The sequence below is a fragment of the Curcuma longa genome, chromosome 2 (genome assembly GCF_044706935.1).
Source record: "Curcuma longa cultivar G26 ecotype Majalengka, Jawa Barat chromosome 2, ITB_CL_G26_1.1, whole genome shotgun sequence".
Taxonomy (NCBI): domain Eukaryota; kingdom Viridiplantae; phylum Streptophyta; class Magnoliopsida; order Zingiberales; family Zingiberaceae; genus Curcuma; species Curcuma longa.
The window spans coordinates 13,801,990-13,820,792 of record NC_133862.1 but is presented as its reverse complement, the minus strand read 5'-3'; the positions used below and the strand labels follow the sequence as shown (position 1 = coordinate 13,820,792).

Genomic DNA, 18,803 nt, shown 5'->3' with positions numbered 1-18,803 from the left:
ATAATCTATGTGTCAGTCCTCACTAGGCTGACTATGTTACACCTAACCTAAGTTGTAGTTTCTTATCATGCGGATTCAAGTTACTCAAAATAACTGTCCAAGAGGACCATCATCTTGATGTATTTCTATTTTGGTCAAACACTTATGAGTATCTACATATGCAATTATGAATATATTAAAATTATCCCTAGTCAATGAATTGATGAGCACGGAAGTTATCGATTCTATTGAGATTATCACATTTTAAACTCCTTGGTTTATTAAGTAGTTGTTCTTACTGACTGGAGATATTGGATGTTGAGAGTTAAACGTGAATGCTAGTGAAAGGTAACTAGTTCATTGGAGTTAACTGCTGTGAGACTTCATATCGTTCTATACATATGTCAATGAAGATCTCAGTGCAGCTTAAATGTGAGTTTATTTTAACTTGTAGTATTTAAGTCACCTTGGTCATGGAGGCTTATACTTTGACATCTTAAGCAAACATCTCCGAGGAGGTGTGGACCCAGGATAATTAGGTATAAGTCAAAGTGCCCGAATGTATTTGAATAACCCACAAAAGATTCACCACTCCTTGAAAAAGGAGATGTATACCCTGCGGCCGCTTGTTAGGATTGTTACTGAAAGTCTTTGGCCAAAATATCACATGTCAAAAGTATGATACTCTTGGACACATGTGCAAGTAACTTGAATCCACAGGATAAGAAAGCAAGCTTGGGTTAGGTGTGACGTAGTCAGCCTAGTGGGGACTGACACATATAGACCATGTCCTGAACTAAATAGTATAAGATAGTGAAAGGAATGAAACACATTTTCATTGTAGTTGTTGAAGGGTTCAGAAATGGTTCTGAATCAATCGTTGATTTTTCGATCAATTGGGAATCATGATGTACCACTAAGTGTCACTCATGATCGTTCCACAATTAATGATTAATTATGGACGACCAACATAGCAGGGAACCTATTGGGTCACACACACTACAAGTTCTCCGAAGGACTTAAAACAAGTTTGAGAATTAGATTCTCAGATCAAGAGAAATAAAATCTGATTGGACCGGACAAACACAAAATAATAGACTTCATTTTATGAAGATGAAATGAACCAACTTGGTTTGATTCATGATGGAAGATATTTTGGCAAATCAGAAGCAATGAGGGGTTTCATCTTATGAAGACGAAATGAGCAAAACTAGTTTGGTCAAATCAGAGGTCGTTTGATTATTGAACCAAGCGATTTAGTTTTGAACCAAATTGAACTTGATTTGCTGACACATCTTTTAGGTCCAGTCTCGATGTGTTGTGTGTCTTTACACATTTCACAAACATGCGCAGTAGAAAGATAATAATAATAACAACTAATTATTATAACACTCGCAATATATACATGCAGGATACAACAAGTACACGACATAACTAAAAATTAAAATTTTCAGAATAACAATTTTATTTTAGGTATACCTAATGGATGTCGTGGAATGGGATTGACATCAATCGAGTGGCTCTATCAAAGCTCCGCCTCTATCGGTGATCCATGCCAAGCTCTTGTCTGGACAGCTTTCCAAGCTACAAGTTGCATCACCATCTTTGGTACTAGCTGATAATCGATAATGGTCCATATGAGAGAAAACACTAATATCGAAAACATGAAACAACACTTGTCGTGACCATTTTCTAGGGCATTCTAATTATCACCGACAATCGTATTCCCTGCGTATATTCTGATGGTCAACCTTTAACCGCCGAAATAAGACAAATGATCGAAACCCCTTTCCTACGAAGATGAAACAATCTCTGGAAGCTTCACAAGCTTTGATAGTGAACCAACTTCCGGCAGTGAACCAACTTTCGACAGCAAATCCCAACCGCAAACCTGGTAGCGGCTCCGGCAGTAATTCCAAGGCTCCAACAGCCTCACTAGCTACTCCGATGGCTTCACAAGTAGTCGGCCTTGGGAGGCATGCTCCGGCAGCTCATCGGGAAGAAGCACGAAAGTGGGTGGCGCACCAGGTCTCTTCTCCTACGGCTGATCGCGAGATAACCAAGCTGCCAGCATCCAAGATCCAACGTCGGGCTGATGCTTGGGTTTTTCCAATCGGGGAGAGGAAGGAGTAGCGACATCCAATGTCGGCGAGGATTTTCCCTCTCCTTCGATGGACCAGCGAAGAAGCCGATCAAGAGAAGACCGAAGGAGGTGGCGCATAGCTTTCGCTTATTCTTCCGGCCGGTGACGAGCCTTCACAGGGAAGGAGTTGTCGCGAAGAGATGGTGGCACACGATTCTACTCGGGAGAAATCGTGATCTCTTGTCTTCACTCAAGCAGTTGGCGATGCTAAGTTACCACGCAATCAGGAAGGTGGTCGCATTCGGGAGGGAAGGGCAGTGCTTGGGAATGGTTGTCGGGCTTGGGAGAGGAGGTGTGGTGTCGCCCGATCGGGGAAGAAGAATGTGCAATTTTGAGAAGCTACAGTTACTTCATGCGATTAGGGGTGACGCTTGCTTTTCTCTTCACGTGAAAAACAATAGAAGTCCCAAACCAACAGTCGGCTTAGGTTTTATTAACTTAGGATTACTGTAGCAAATTAGGATTACTGTAGCTGTAAGAGAGGAAAAAACTGGATGGATGTGATTAATCTTAACCTTTAAGATTTAATTTCAACCATTCATTTCTCCTTCAATGTTATATCCTATATAACATCTCCTATTGGGTTTAGATCCAATCCAAAACCCCATCCCTTAGCTTAACACCTAAAATCGATATGCCGATTAATTTAAGTTTAGTTCAAAACCAAATCAAGTTAGTCCAATTTGATTCAAAACTAAATCATTTAGTTCAATAACCAAAACACCTCCAATCAGGACCAAACCAATTTGGTTCATTTCATCTTCATAAGATGAAGCTCATCATCACTTTTGATATGCCAAAATCTCTTCCTATCAGAACCAAACCATTTGATTCATTTTATCTTCATAAGATGAATCTCATCATCTTTGCCCTTTGTCCGATCCAATCAGACTTTATTTCTCTTATTTTGAGAATCTAATTCTTAAACTCATTTTAAGTCTTTAGAAGAAACTTATTGTGCATGTGACCCAATAGGTTCCAGGCTATGTTGGTCATTCATAATTAACCATTAATTACAGAACGATCATGAGTGACATCTAGTAGTACATCATGATCCCCAATTGATCAAAAAATCAACGATTGATTCCAGAATCATTTCTAAACCTTTCAACAACTACAATGAAACGTGTCTCGTTTCTTTCACCATCTTATACTCGCTTAGTTCAAGACATGGTCTATTTGTGTCAGTCCCCACTAGGCTGACTATGTCACATATAGCCCAAGCTTGCTTTCTTATCATGTGAATTCAAGTTACTTTTACATGTGTCCAAGAGTACCATACTCTTGACATGCATTGCTTTGGCCAAAGACTTTAAGTAACAATCCTGACAAGCGACTGTAGGGTATACATCTCCTTTTTTAATGAACGATGAATCCTCTGTGGGCTATCCAAACACCTTCGGACACTTCGACTTATACCCAATTATCCTGGGTCCACACTCCTTGGAGATGTTTACTTAAGATGTCAAAGTATAAGTCTTCATGACTAAGATGACTTTGTAGGATCGTTGAGAGCGCTAGAGGGGATGTGAATAGTGCGTACGTTGCTTTTTCATAAATTTTGATAAAGCTCATAAATCATTGTGTAGAGATAAATCAAGAGTGCAACGGAAAGAATAGAAACACACAAGGATTTACTTAGTTCACAACTATAAACTGCTACTCTAAGGCCCATGATCAAAAGATCATTTTCGATGGGCAATCAACTAAATAACTTCCCTCTTACGAAAGGGAGTTAGCGCTTTACAAAAAGGTAGGACCGATAACAAGTATATCGACCTAGAAAATTAAGAACAAAGTAAAGTGTAAATTATTATACCGATAGAGTAAAGATGTGCAGATTCTGATGCAGCTCTTCGTTGTGATGGCAGATTCCTAGTTGAAGATTTGCGTGCAGACGGTCGTCGTTTGGTTGCAGATAGATGCTCCAAGGGCTCTCTGATAAGTAGCTTTTTAGGGTTAATTAGGGTTATATTGGACTGGTTTGATCAGATTTCATATCATAAATTGGGATTTTAACTTATTTATGTATCTTGTATAAATTTTAGATCTTCATTCTATTTTTCATTAATTTGAGGTGATTTATGGATATTAATTTGTGATATTTGATTTTGCAGGAAATTAGAATGAAGACAATAATTTTTGAATAATTACAATCAAGCCCAGTTGTAAATAATTAAAATCGGGCCAAAGAAATCAATTAAGAAAGCCTATAAATAGGCCTAATTTGGAGAGAAATCAAATCTAACTTGATTCTGATTCAAATCGGATTCAAATATGGCGCAATCAAGTTTTAAAATGGGTTAAATCCAACTTTGGTTCAGTTTGGGCTCAGCCCGACCCAATAAAACAAACTTAGACCGGCCCAATCAATCCGGTCCATTTGAATTCAACCCGGTTCATGTCATTTGATTTCACCCGGTTCAAACCAGAATTAAGCCCGGTTCAGCTCAGGTTTATAACGCGAAATCGGCTCAGAGGCGAAGGGGGGCTCGATCGCGCAAGGTTCACTGTAGTTTCTCATTTCTTCTTCTCCATCGCGATTCACAGCCGAGTTCCCATCCATTGTCGTCCCTCCATCACCTCCGATCTCCTTCCTTCCACTCTCGATCAGCTACAGAGCAGCGGCGGCAGCAGCTCCGGTCGACGAGTGTCGACGCCACCGCAGAAGCGCTCCGCCATGAGCTCCGGTGAGAGGCTTCTTCCCTCCCCTATCGATCGCGCTCCGCCCGCTGTGAGCGATTGTTCTAGTGAGTGGCGGCCAGCGATAGCAGTATCCTTCGCATCCACAAAAGCGCCGGAGGTAGCCGGTCCCTGTCGGCGATTGTAGTGGGGATTCCACCGGTCTCTATCTGTGATTGTAGCAGAGGATCTCCGTCAGCTTCAACCTCCGCCAGTCACTGAAAAAGGGCAAGGTAAGGGTTTTTCATTCTTTATTTTCTGATCTTTGTCGGCGATTGTAGCAGGGCATCAGGGTAGAGGCTGAGGATCCCGTCGGCTTCGTCTTCTCCGATCGCGCTCCGCTCTGAGCGATTGTTCCAGCGCGACTCGTCTTCCCGTTGGCGCAAAATCAACTGGAATGGTGTTGATCGCATCTGTTTTGTGCTGATCCGGGAACATCATCTTTCACCATCCTCTTCTCCTCTTCTCCTCAGTTTGGTACCAATTGAGGGAAGACACTGACCCTAACTTTAACCCTAGTTTTTGATTTGTTTATCTTGTTATTAGTTGCTTGTTTCAATCTAAAAACCCCCTGATGTTGATTATGTGTTTCGGTTGATGATATAATGTTGATGATTGTTTAAGTTTGTGTTGAATGCTAGGATGTGTATCAATTGTTTATTTCGGTTGTGATAGAATGTTTCTATTGTGTTGAATCAAATTGAATATCAAATGGATGTGTATCAAATGTTTGTTTAGGTTTGTGATAGCATGTTTTATTGTGTTGAATCAAGTTGTTTGTTCTGTTGTGATGGTTGAAATGGGATAATGTATTAACCGAATGATGTGTGATTCCAAATGGATTATGTAGGTTATGTGTAGCTTGTTGAATCAAATGAAGTATGTTGTGTTGTTGAATTTGGTGATCAAATGTAACTCATGTTGTATGTGGAACCATGGAATATTTGGTTGAATGTATAGGCTTGGAATTGGCTTAAGGATTTAGGTTGTATGTTTGCAAATGATGTAATGGAACATAGTTGATGTTGAACTTGTAGTGATGTTTGGAAGTGAGTTGTAGCCGGTTACATGATGTGTAGTGTTTGTGATCATATGTAAATGGAGTTTGTAAATTTGATTAATGTTTATGAATAAAGTACTTTGTATTGTATGTTGTGTGCATATAGTGTTGAATGTTGTATGTTATAATTGATGTATGATGCATGATGTGAAATTAGTGTTGTATGTTGTTAACTTGTGATAATGAATAGAATTGTGGAATAAGTTGTTGTTGTTGTAGATGAATCATGTTCATGTTAAGGTTGTATACATGTGTGGTTGTGTTTGCCATGATCTTGCTTGTAGTAATAAATCGATGATGTATAGTGTTGATTATGTTTATGTTTAGATAATTCATGTTTAGTTGTGTATGGTTTGTGGAGTAATTTGTAAATTTGTGGAACTTGTTGTATGTTAATGTAAATAGGATTGTTGATTGAATGTATCATAGGTTTTAAGAGTTATTTATGATTAATCTTCTTTTGATAAATTGTAGGATTTAATTGTCAATAAATGGATTGTAAGATAGTTAGGAATGAATAGGGATGATTAACAAATAAATATCTCACACCATATGTTTAGGACAACTTCCATCATTGAGTCAATGAGAGACGACTCTGAACTTCTACTATATTACCTGATCAATAAATAAGGGTTTGGTTAATTATAAATTTTAATTTTGAAGGGTGTGAGTGATAACCAAAGAAAAATTAAAGAAAATAAATAAAAATTAATTTAAACAATCAAAACACACCCCATCACTCTTCCTCGAGGTTCTTTTATCGGGTTATTCGAGCACTTGAAAGCCTTTTTAGGCGCCTCTACGTTGTCCGTCGATCCACTATCGACGCTGCTGACTTGACACTTCTGGGTGCCTGCATCCCTTTCTGGGCGCATCTATGCTGACGTGGAAGTTTTAGATCAACCTGGACTCCGCAACGCCTTATCCAGATCGGGGCGCCTGGAAGTTGAGGTGTCCCAACCATTGGGACTCTACCACCTCATTACTTTGCTAGCCTCGTTCCGCTGACGTTCAGTCGCCTAGAACCCATTCGGGCGCCTGGAGGTCCGATCGCCTAGATCAAAATAAGGGCGCCTGGAAATATAAAGTTTCAGCCCCTTCTTTTTCTGCATTACAAGTTAGTGCAAAATAAAATATGATAGGAAAGAAATAGTTTTAATAAATTATTTTGGTCTTGACTTTGAATTTTCAATGAAATCTTGGATCAGACCGACGTCTACTGTTTCCCTTACTGGGAACGCGCCCTCACGCACTCTACTCAAGAGAATTTACCTTTTTGTTAACCAAGTCCTTCAGACTTGTTGGACTTTTGCTTAGCCTCGATCCTCGACCTCTTGGATTTCCACTGCTAGGCATCCAGTACTCCAGACCTGCCTAGTTTTTCACCTGATGCACTTGATCCACTAAGTCTTCTTGCCTAGTTTCCCTGACCAGGACTTCCTTACCTAGTCCACCAAACCAGGTCTTCCTACCTAATCCTGCAGATTATGTCTGCCCAGCCTCCAACTAGAACTTCCACTGTCTAGTCTCAACTAGGACTTTCCTATGCCTAGCCACAATTAGAGCTTTTCTATGCTACCTGCACACTCAGATTAGCTCATCAGTAAATGTCACACACTTAACTTGAATATTTTACCATTATCAAAACTTAGGTTCGATCATTTGGTGCTCCTTGCACCAACATACTTGAATACCACAAGTCAAAGAAAATTCGTACTTAATTTGCAATGAGATCTTCATTGACATATCTCTATGTGTATAGAACCAAATGAAGTCTCATGGCAAGTTACTTGAATGAATTAGTTACCTTTAACTAGCATCCACGTTTAGCTCTCCACAATCAATGTCTTCAGCTAGTTAGAACAACTGCTTGATATACCAACGAGTTTAAAATGTGATAGTCTCAATAGAATCGATGACGTCCGTATTTATCAATTCATCGACTAGGGATAATTTTAATATATTCATAATTGCACATGTAGAGATGCTCATTAGTTGTGTTCCAATCATAAATTTTCTCATGCTACGAGTTATATTACGGATATTCAGTAAATGAGTTTTAAATCCAATCAAATACAAAGAGATACACTCAAATAGTGAATTATTATTTATCAAATAAATAATATAACCATAAGACGATTGTCTTAAGACACCTCTCAAATATAATAACATCATTTCAAATTATCCATTATACAGTGTCCAAACACCAATAATGAGGTTCAAGATATATTAAAGATTCTATATGCTAACGCAGTGGGATATCTAATGTATGCTATGATTTGCACAAGGTCATATTTGGCACTTCCTATTAGTATGATGAGCAAGTTTCTTTCAAATCATGGTCAACATTGGGATGTAGTCAAGTGAATTTTTAGATATTTGAGAAATACTGTAGATCATGATATCATGTTCAGCAGACAAAAAAGTGATCCTTCAATTACGGGATATGTAAATGTAAATTATGTAGGAGATTTAGATAACAGAAGGTCTACCATAGGATAAGTATTCACTCTCGTGGGAGAACTCATTTATTGGAAGTCCATTATACAACCTACAATTGCATTATCTACTATTGAGTTGGAGTACATAGGAATAGCAGAAGTCGCCAAGGAAGCATTATGACTTACAGAACTAGTTAAAGAACAAGGTACTCAACAAAATGGAGTCAAGTTGTATTATGATAGTCAAAGTGTCATCTATTTGATGAAAAATTAGGTGTATCATGTGAGATCCAAGCATATAGATATAAGATTTCACAAGATTAAGGAGTGGATTGCTTATGGTGAAATATTACTTGAAAAAGTTTACACTTCTAAAAATTTTTATAGGCATATTGACAAAGTCAATTACTGTATTATTGAAACTTCATTAATTTCTCTAGTTGCTAGATGGGATGCATCCCAACTCAATGTCTCAGGTAGAGCTCTCATATGTGCATTTTTCTCTTAAGAGGTGGTTATTCGCCAAGGTGGATATTGTTGGAGTATGTGGCTCATGCAACAACCACCGACATGATTGTGGTGAGAAACACGACTAGATCGTGTCAGCTACTGCTGGAAAGCTAGTCACACGGTTGTGCCACAAAGCACTGCCAAGTCGTGCTTCGTACTAGAAATCCATGTTTCAACGGAACACGGTGATGATCTATAACACGACCAGACTGTGTTATATTCTGGTGACGTTTGTTAATTGGGGATGCGAATAATATAGGGGTATTTGCATCTTTATACCTCTATATGCCTAGGGTTATATAAATACATAAGATGTAACTCTAATTATTGATTCTAGTGGAGAAAATTTTTGTTGTTGCTTCCGTGGAGTAGGTACATCGTCGAACCATATTAAATCTCTGTATGTTATTCTCTCTTGCTGGATCAAATAAGTTAGGTCAGACGGGGTTGAAGGACTTTCAAACCGTGCTAGACTATAGAGAGGAAGTCAACTCGAACGGAAATTCCAGATACCATAAGTAGAAATGGTGCATAATTCACAAAAGAGGTTGTGGAAGCATGTTGTTTGTGAATTGTTTTCATGTAGATTGCCACAATTACATAATGATCTAGGTGGATCACTTAAAATCCTTGCTTTTCGGCACGATCCAGTCAGAGCCATAAATAAGCTCTTGCATATTAAGTCCAGCATTAGTCATGTTGATGGCCAAAAACTGTTGACAAAAGTATCATAAGGAACTAAAAAAACACTTAAAACACAAAAACATTACATTTGAGACAGTAGTGCATTACCGAACTTCGAGACACCATCAACTGATGCAGATTCAACTCTATCTCCTCTCCATTTCAAGTCTTTATACAAGGTGCCCCAAGACGTAGTACAAGTGGTAGGAGCAATGACATTTTTGATGAAACAGTCAGAGATAGAATCTCGTAAGAACTTCTACCATTCATCCTATCACGTGTCTCTTATCTGTGTATCTAAATTTATCTTCTTTTATACCGTGGGACCGATTTTAGAGAGGCCGCTGACAGAGCGGATCCAATTTTTTTTATATCTCTCCAGGGATAATTCTGAATACAACATGCACCCAATCATCTCACTGCCTTTTGAGTCAGCAATTTTCTGATCACTTCAATTTTGCTTCCACTTCCAGTATCCCTTCGAAACCAGAGGAGTTGCTCATGGCTTAATTCCACAGCACAGGGTCACCAATTTGCGGAGAACAAAGAACTTTTCATCAGTGGGCTACATGCCATTGACTTCGGTTGGATTCTTCCCACTTGATCTTCATCAGTCCTCGTCAGAAGATAATTTACACTTTGATCAATTTCAATAAGATTTGGAATCATTTTCCAAGTTAGACCAATGTCTCATCATCCCACTTCTAAAGCTAATGTTAAGGGGCGAGAGCTGAATATGCACAGAAAATATGTGGAGAGTGTGAATTTAATGCTTCCCTTTCTGTGTACAGGATGTGATAAACTCCTTCCATAGAAAAAGAAAAATAGAGGCATGGATAATCTTGCTGGGAAATGAATATATTCTGCTTGGAACAATATGGAAAAGTAGGCCAAATTATGCTTCAGAGAAAAGAAACAATTAAAGAGTATATACGGTTACTAGACAAGTTGGCATGGACTTAAATTTCCCCTTTGTCAACTGTGTTCATCCTCTCTCTTTCCTGCATTATAAAAAGGGCAAATGAGGCAAGAACAAAGGCATCAGGAGTTCTTATAGTAGAGCTTGAAGAGGGGCCTTACGTGAGGATAAAGGTCTGTCTTGGTTAAGCCAAGAATGACTTGCCTATATGGCTTCTTCAGAAGATCACCCCTCGCGCCCCTTGCACCCCTCGCACCACTCGTGTAGGGCTCCTTCAAGACACCTCTGATGTGAAGATATGAATCACTGACCAGATTACTAGGCAAATCCATCCCTAAGGCGATTGACTCAGGCGATTGACTAGGCACCATGAAGATTGCCTAGAGAGCACTAGGGACAACATTCCTCATTGAGGAACTATTAACATGATATCAGGAGATTCAACAGATAAGAATTTAAATCGAGCCTAGAAGGCCCACATTCGAAGGTTGGAAAACTGTGGAATTAGTATAGGAAGGGAGCAAGGAGAAAGCCCTTTGATAGGTTTTGGGCCTTGATATCTAGAAGGAGTGGATGCTTCTTATGATGATGCCCTGTTGATCTAAGATAATATTACAAATTATGATGTAACCAAAGTCTTTGTGGGCACTGAGAGTTCTGTTAATATATATATTTAAAGAAGCATTTGACCAAACACAAATTGATAGGGACGAGCTCAGGCCTATGTCTACTGCTCTATTTAGATTCACAGGACATGAAGTACAACCGATAGGGAAGATCAACCTGCCATTGTCTTTGGGAGAGGTGTCATTAAGGTGGACCCGGACCACCACCTTCACTATCATGGGTGTTTTCTCCTCTTACAATGTCATCCTAGGTAGGCCACCCCTGAGCTCATTCCAAACGGCGATCTCCACTTTTCATCAGAGAATCAAGTTTCATGTGGGAAACCAAGTTGGCGAAGTCAAGGGAGATAAAATATCCGCCAAGAAGTGCTATGTGGAGATGGGATGATCAAACTTGCACAAGGCCCAGAGGATTCGGGGAGCGGAGGTGCAGGTTGTCCAAGATATTTCGGTGTCCCGACCTAGAGAGGGACACGAAGATGTACAAGTCACATCTGAGCAGCCAGGCAGAACCACACAAATTGTTGTCGACCTCCCTCCAGAGTTGAAGCAAAAATTAACTATTTTCCTTTCCCACAACTAAGATGTATTCGCTTGGTCGTCCCAAGAAATTACAGGCATCTCACCAACCATGATGGAGCATTGGCTCAACATAGCCTCAGGCGCTCGACCAGTCAGACAAAAGAAGAGACACTTTGGGCTCGAGCAGAATAAGGTGATCTAAGCTAAAGTTACCAACTTGTTAGAAGCCAAGCACATTCGAGAAGTTTAATTCCTGACTTGGCTTGTGAATGTGATGTTGGTGCATAAGCCATGAGACAATGGAGGGTTTGTATGGACTTTCAGGACCTCAACAAGGCATGCCCTAAACATTACTACCTCCTCCCTCTATTTGATCAATTGTTGGACTCTACTTCAAGCTACGAGCTCCTATGTATGTTGATGCTTACCAAAGTTATTATCAAATTCCTCTAGCTATAGAAAATCAAGAGAAGGTCAGTTTCGTTACTTTATTATAATGTTATGTTGTTCAGACTAAAGAATGTGGAGGTTACTTACCAATGGCTGATGGATCTGATTCAAACACCAAGTCGAAAGAAATATTAAAGTATATGTAAATGATATCTTGATCAAACCCATCCTGGCCGAGAACTTGATCGCTAATATAGAAGAGACCTGTAGCACACTATGATGATACAACCTCAAGTTGAACCTGAGCAAGTGTTTGTTCAGAGTCACGAGTGGTTGCTTCCTCGATTACATAGTAACTGAACATGGAATCAAGGCTAACCCAAAGAAGATCCAAGCCTTTCGAAATATATCTTCCCCTTCTAATCTCAGAGAGGTGAGCAAGCCTTTCCCGATTCATCTCCAAATCAACTGATCTGAACCTACCTTTCATTAAGGTGTTCTATAAATAAGCTCAGTTCACATGGGACAAGAGCTATGAGCAAGCCTTCACCGACTTTACAGACTACCTGGCAGAGCTGCCACTCCTTTTCAAGCTCGTGGTTAGAGAGAGGTTGTGGTTGTACCTATCTACCGCTGAAAGAGCAATCAGGTCGATCCTCATGCGATAAGAAGGTTGTGCTCAACATCTCATCTACTTCTCCAACCATCTATTAAAGGATGTTGAGAGCAGATACACCACTTTAGAAAAGTTGGCTTTAGCCTTGGTTCTTATTGTTCGCTGACTACGACCTTACTTTCTTTCTCATCCCATCACTGTCCTCACCAACAACTCCTTAGGGGCGATGTTGACTAATCCCAAGGTCTTAGGGAGATTAATCAAATAGATCATCAAGCTTGATGAGTATGATATCCAATATCAATCGAGAATTATCATCAAATTTCAGGCCTTGGCTGACTTCTTGACTAAGACACCAGGCCAAGAGATGAATGAAACTTGGAAAAAAAAATTGGACGGATCGACCACTAAGCAAAGTAGCAGAGTTAGAGTATTGTTGATCTGACCTAGGGAGGAGGTGTTCTAGTTGATTATCTGCTTAAAATTCTATGCCTTCAACAATGAACCTACCTTTCATTAAGGTGTTATATAAATAAGCTCAGTTCACATGGGACAAGAGCTATGAGCAAGCCTTCACCGACTTTAAAGACTACCTGGCAGAGCTGCCACTCCTTTTCAAGCTCGTGGTTAGAGAGAGGTTGTGGTTGTACCTATCTACCGCTGAAAGAGCAATCAGGTCGATCCTCATGCGATAAGAAGGTTGTGCTCAACATCTCATCTACTTCTGCAACCATCTATTAAAGGATGCTGAGAGCAGATACCCCACTTTAGAAAAGTCGATGTTGACTAATCCCGAGGTCTTAGGGAGATTAATCAAATAGATCACCGAGCTTGATGAGTAGACATCCAATATCAATTGAGAATTATCATCAAATCTCAGGCCTTGGCTAACTTTTTGACTAAGACACCAGGCCAAGAGATGAATGAAACTTGGAAAAAAAATTTGGATGGATCAACCAGTAAGCAAAGTAGCAGAGTTAGAGTATTGTTGATCTCACCTAGGGAGGAGGTGTTCTAGTTGATTATCTACTTAAAATTCTATGCCTTCAACAATGAAGCTAAGTATGAAACCGTGCTCGTGAGCCTTCAAGCAGCCAAATAGGTTGGGCTTCTCGAGTCATCATTCACTTCGATTCTCAAATAGCAGTCCAGCAACTTGGAGGGGCTTTCGAGATCAAGAATGACCAACTGTGCCGATATGTTGAAGCCTTAGAGAAGATAAAAGATGATTTCTAGAAGGTCACTCTTTAGAAAATTCCCCTCACTGAGAATCGAAAGGTAAATAAGTTAGCCAAACTTGCTAGCACACTCACTACATGGGCTCTGGAGGATCCAACCACCCGAGTCCAATTGATCACACAGATAGATTAGGCCTTAGGGCAAAATGACACCACTGATTAGAGGACCCCTCTACTTTTCCTTTTACATCAAGGAACTCTGCTCGACAATCCAGAGCAGGCTTAGCTTCTTAAGAGAAGAGTAGCGCGCTTCATTTTGATCAGAGATTGCTTGTATAAACGAGCTTTCTTGCGTCCCTTCCTCAAGTGTCGTAGCCTTGAAGACGTTGATTAGGTCTTACGTGAGATTCACCAGGACTGCTACGGTAATCATGTAGGAGGCTAGATCTTGTCCCAAAAAACCTTACTAGCTGGATATTTTTGACCGACCATGCAAACTAACATGACGCACTTCGTCGCCACCTACATCCACTGCCATAAGCATCAATATCTCATTCGATGCCTCACTGAATTCCTGAAGACATCAACTACTTTCTGTCCTTTTGATCAGTGGGGTATGGATATAGTTGACTCCTTCCCGATGGGACCAAGCTAGAAAAAGTTTCTCTTGGTGGGGTGGACTATTTCTTTAAGTGGGTGGAAGAAGAGCCTTTAGCTCATATCATGGAAGATGTTGTGATCAAATTCCTATGGAGAAACGTCATCTGTCGGTATGGTCTTCCACACAAACTCATCTATGACAATGGCCGACAATTTTAAGGATGCAACCTCAAGAAGTAGTGCTATAGCTTCGCCATTCAATAAGTCTTCCCCTAAGTTACATACCCTAAGAGCAATAACCAAGTTAAAGTTGTCAACTGAGAGATAATCAGAGGCCTTAAGTCAAGCTTGATCACGTCGGAGGCAATTAGGTGGAAGAGCTTCCGAGCATTCTCTAGTCTTACTAGATGACTCTCTAGGAAAGTATAAGGATGACTCCTTTTCACTTAGTTTATGGGGAGAAGTTATCGTACGTGTTCGTAGAGGTCGGTGTTAAGTTAGCTCTGCTCAACCCCACTGACCTCGTCAACTCTACTCGGCCCTGTCGATCTCATCAGCTCTACTTGGCCCCACCGACCTCGTTAGCTCTGCTCAACCTCGTCGACCTCATCAGCTCAACTTGGCCATGCCGACCTTACCTTGCTTTGCTTGGTTGAGCCAACATGTCCATACCAACTCCACAACACGTAGAATGGTAGGTCAATGAGACATGGGATGATGTGACTCTCGAGGCATAGTGATATGACATCCTCCATGGGCGTGGCATGTCAGGGTCAACAATACGTGGGATGATGTGACTCTCAAAGTGCTATGATGAGACCATCCTATACTTGTAAGTGGCATCCCATCAATCAGGATGTAGCGTACGTGGGTATCATTCCTCGCACAATGGCGAGATATATAAATAGATCCTAATTAGAGGGTAGCGGTATGCACACATTTCATCTCTCAACATTCCCCTTTCATCTAATGTTCTTTTTTTTTCTCAAGAAATCTTACTTGAGCATCAACGTGGCTAAGTCCAAGTTAGTCTGGGCCTCCATTCCAACTCTTCCAATCTTTCAAGGACCAAACTAGCCCCTTTTTTAGATCCTCATAGACCAATCAATTTGGAAGACAACTCATCTTAATTGGAAGACAGTTCATCGGTGGCTCACCTTCTCATGTCTCAAGCAAGAGCAATTAGAATCAAACAAGAAATATCTAATCATTGTGCTAATACAACCCGCACACAAATTTACTTGGATGGGCTTCCTTTTCCAGTAAAAAAAAATGATGATGTGGAAAGATGGAGTCATTGTGCATGAAAAAAGATGTTGAAGAGGAAAGTCAAATTGCAATGGAGTGTTACTGCAAAATAGAAGTTTGGAAGAGTGCGAGAGTTTGTTCGATAATTTTTTTAATCGAATTTAAATTTATAATATTTTATTTGATTATTTATAAATTATTTACAAGTCAAATTCAAATTGAATTTTGATTATTTTTATATAATTTTAATTTAAATGTATTCAAATTAAAATTCACTCGAATGAAATTCAAATTTAATAGGTTGATTCTACTCAAATCAAGAATGTAAGTTAGAATTTTATTTTCGAATTAAAATTATTTATATTTATATTAATTCAAATATTTCATATTATCCGTTAGATTTGTTAGTTTGCACCCACCGATTTAGATTTGAGCAGTATGTCTTCAAGCGCAGGGAGGCAGAGAGGACCATACCGTGCGGCCAATGGTTGCAGTGAAAGAGACGAGTGCTGACCGATAAGGCGCAGAGGTCAGTGGACACTTTTCCGCACCATCATCAATTGTAATATAGCAGTAATTTGTAAAAACATAGGCCACCTATGCCGACCTCGTTGAAGGGGACATTTACACATGCATGGCGCATGCCCCGAGTTTGTGATTTGTGATTTGTGGTTTGTAGTTTGTTGTTTGTGGTTTGTTAAAACCTAGCCTAGTGCTCAAGGGCGCCAGTCTGCCAGAGAGGGTAGGTGTAAGGACGTCAAAGTTGTCGATGCTGAGGTCTTGAATTTGAGATTTCTTCATTGAAAATATTAAGGGATCTTCTTTTTAGAGATCAACAATGGAACGAAAGTGTGGATTATATACATGCATGTGAAGGTCCCTGCATGCAGATTTTTGACCAGGACTAGTATAACAAAGCTCAGCTAATATGTCAGAAATCGTGGCGTTATGTAGAGACCACAATCAATTATACAGTATGATAAATTTTTGCCTTAAAACAAATCCTACATGCAGCTCGCCTCTCCTACCGGTAGGCATGGAATAGTGCAGGTTTTTTTTTAAAAATAAAAAAATGATTCAATCTCAATTGATTCGGATCATAAAAGAAAAAATATATATCATTCCCAGACTGCTATTCCAATTTTTTTTGGTTCAATTCAGATTTCAAATATATATATACATATGTGTTTGAGGATTTTAAAAAATTAACCTACACTATCCTAGTGCTCATTCTTGGATTTATATGTATCTTTCTAAAAAAATGTAGTCTTTTTCATTCTTATTGAATGCTCATTTATCCCATATATATGGATGATCTAAACTTCTAGAGATTTAAAATCAAACAACGGTTTAAAAGGATTCGACTCTCGTTTAATTTTGACCTTCACAAATGAGCAGTCAGGATTAAAAGAACTACACTTGACAATATTTTTACAATAAAACAAATCCTAATTTTTATCCCCAACAATCCTAAATTCTTAATACCTTGAAGTTTATTTTTAGTAATGCTTTTATTTTTTTATTTAAATAAAACTAAACTGAAAACAGATTAAAATTTTTGGTCATATATGAAGATACGAAAATTTTTAAATTTTTAGAGTTAGCTATTACCTTTAATAATTATTTAGAAGCTTGATTAATTAGAGATTTGAATTTTAATTTAGGTTAATAATGTAGCTTAATTAAAATAAATCCCTTAGCCCAATTAAAAACCTAATAAATTGACTCAACCCATATATCCAATTAAAGTCCAAAATTAAAGCAGCCCAAACCCAGCCCAATAACCCAATTCCTTAGCCCATTTATTATTGGATCTGATTAAATCTTCCACCCGAAACCCGAACTCATTAAGGAACCGTTGAAACATAGTGATCGCGATCACTGTTCTTCGCTTCTCTGGCTTCGCTGCTTCTCCGCCGAGCGCGCGATCGCGCTTCTCACCGGCGTTGAGGTGAATCACCGACGACCAGTGCTCCAGTCGACGAGTCCCAAACGCTTGCCGGGGTGGCTGCATTTCGTCCGGGTGGCGGCGATTCGAGCGACGTGAGCAGGGGAGTCGGAGCTGAGGGGAAGAAGCGATCGGTAAGGGTTGAAACTGCTATAGATTGTGTTGGATTTCTTCGGATATGGGATTTGATTGAGCTCACGGCTCGATTGTAGATCTGTCGGTCAGTTCTTTGGGTTTCGGCAGCAAGGTGGAGCTGAGGAATCGGAGTGGATCTAGGGCACGATTGGCTATATTTGAGGTGAGTTCTTCCCTTGAATCTGATTAGGCTCTGTTTCAACAATGGATTGAAGGTTGGCTTTGGATTTTGGTGTGTTCTGTTTGATCGTGATTTTCTTGATTTTGTTTGATCGGTTTGTAGGGTTGCTATGAGGATGGTGCAAATTAGAACCAGAGCTTAGAATTGGAGCTGGATTTCTAGGGTTCTAGCTGAGGTAAGTGTTCTTGATTCGATTCTTGGTTTGTTCTGTTAACGGATTGGATGTTGGGAGTTTGTCTGTTGATTTGGGATTTTGTTAATGTTGGATTTCGATTTGATATTTGCTGTTTGGGGATTTATGGAGCTAGTTGTTGAGATTGTTATTGATCTATTAGATTAGGTTTTGTTCTTTAGTGTTGGATCTATTGGATTGGCCTGTAGGATTTGGTTTAGGGTGATGTTCTATTGGATTCTTGTTTGGTTGGGATTAATTATTGGCTGTTGGGATATGTTAATGGATTTGATTGTGGATTAGATCTGTTGATTCGGAATTGGGTTATTGTTGGATTCTCACATCGATGAAATTATATTTGATCCTTGGCTTGAGTTTAAACTAACTTGTATCAATTTAACTTGATCAATTGGTTTAGATTCGGTTGAAGATCAATTAGAATGAGATTAACTCGTGTTTAATTAGCATGAGTTAATTGGATGGGTTGGATTGGATTAGGTTGGTGGGATTTGGAGGTAACAATTGGATTATGAATCCAATGGGATTATAGTTTTAATTGAATTGTGGATAGGGTTGTTTTAAGGTAAAATTTAATGTATTATTATATTTAGTATTGTATGTTATAATTTGCAGGCTGTGACTTGTTGATCTTGATAAAGCTTTGTTGTCGTTGTGGATGAGTTTGTGAATGTTGAATGTATTGTCAGTTGTGAATTTTAATGTATCGTTTATATAATTTGTAATATATCTTTGATATAGTCTATGATTA

The 18,803-nt window shown here is 39.3% G+C and overlaps 1 long non-coding RNA gene across 1 annotated transcript; it reads left to right on the top strand.

The window, feature by feature from the left end:
• The first annotated feature begins 17,476 nt into the window (after nt 1–17,476).
• On the top strand, nt 17,477–18,803 carry LOC141815966 (uncharacterized). Its single transcript, XR_012600632.1, has 4 exons — nt 17,477–17,680; nt 17,759–17,844; nt 17,965–18,037; nt 18,668–18,803. It is a non-coding gene; the product is annotated as an uncharacterized LOC141815966 (long non-coding RNA).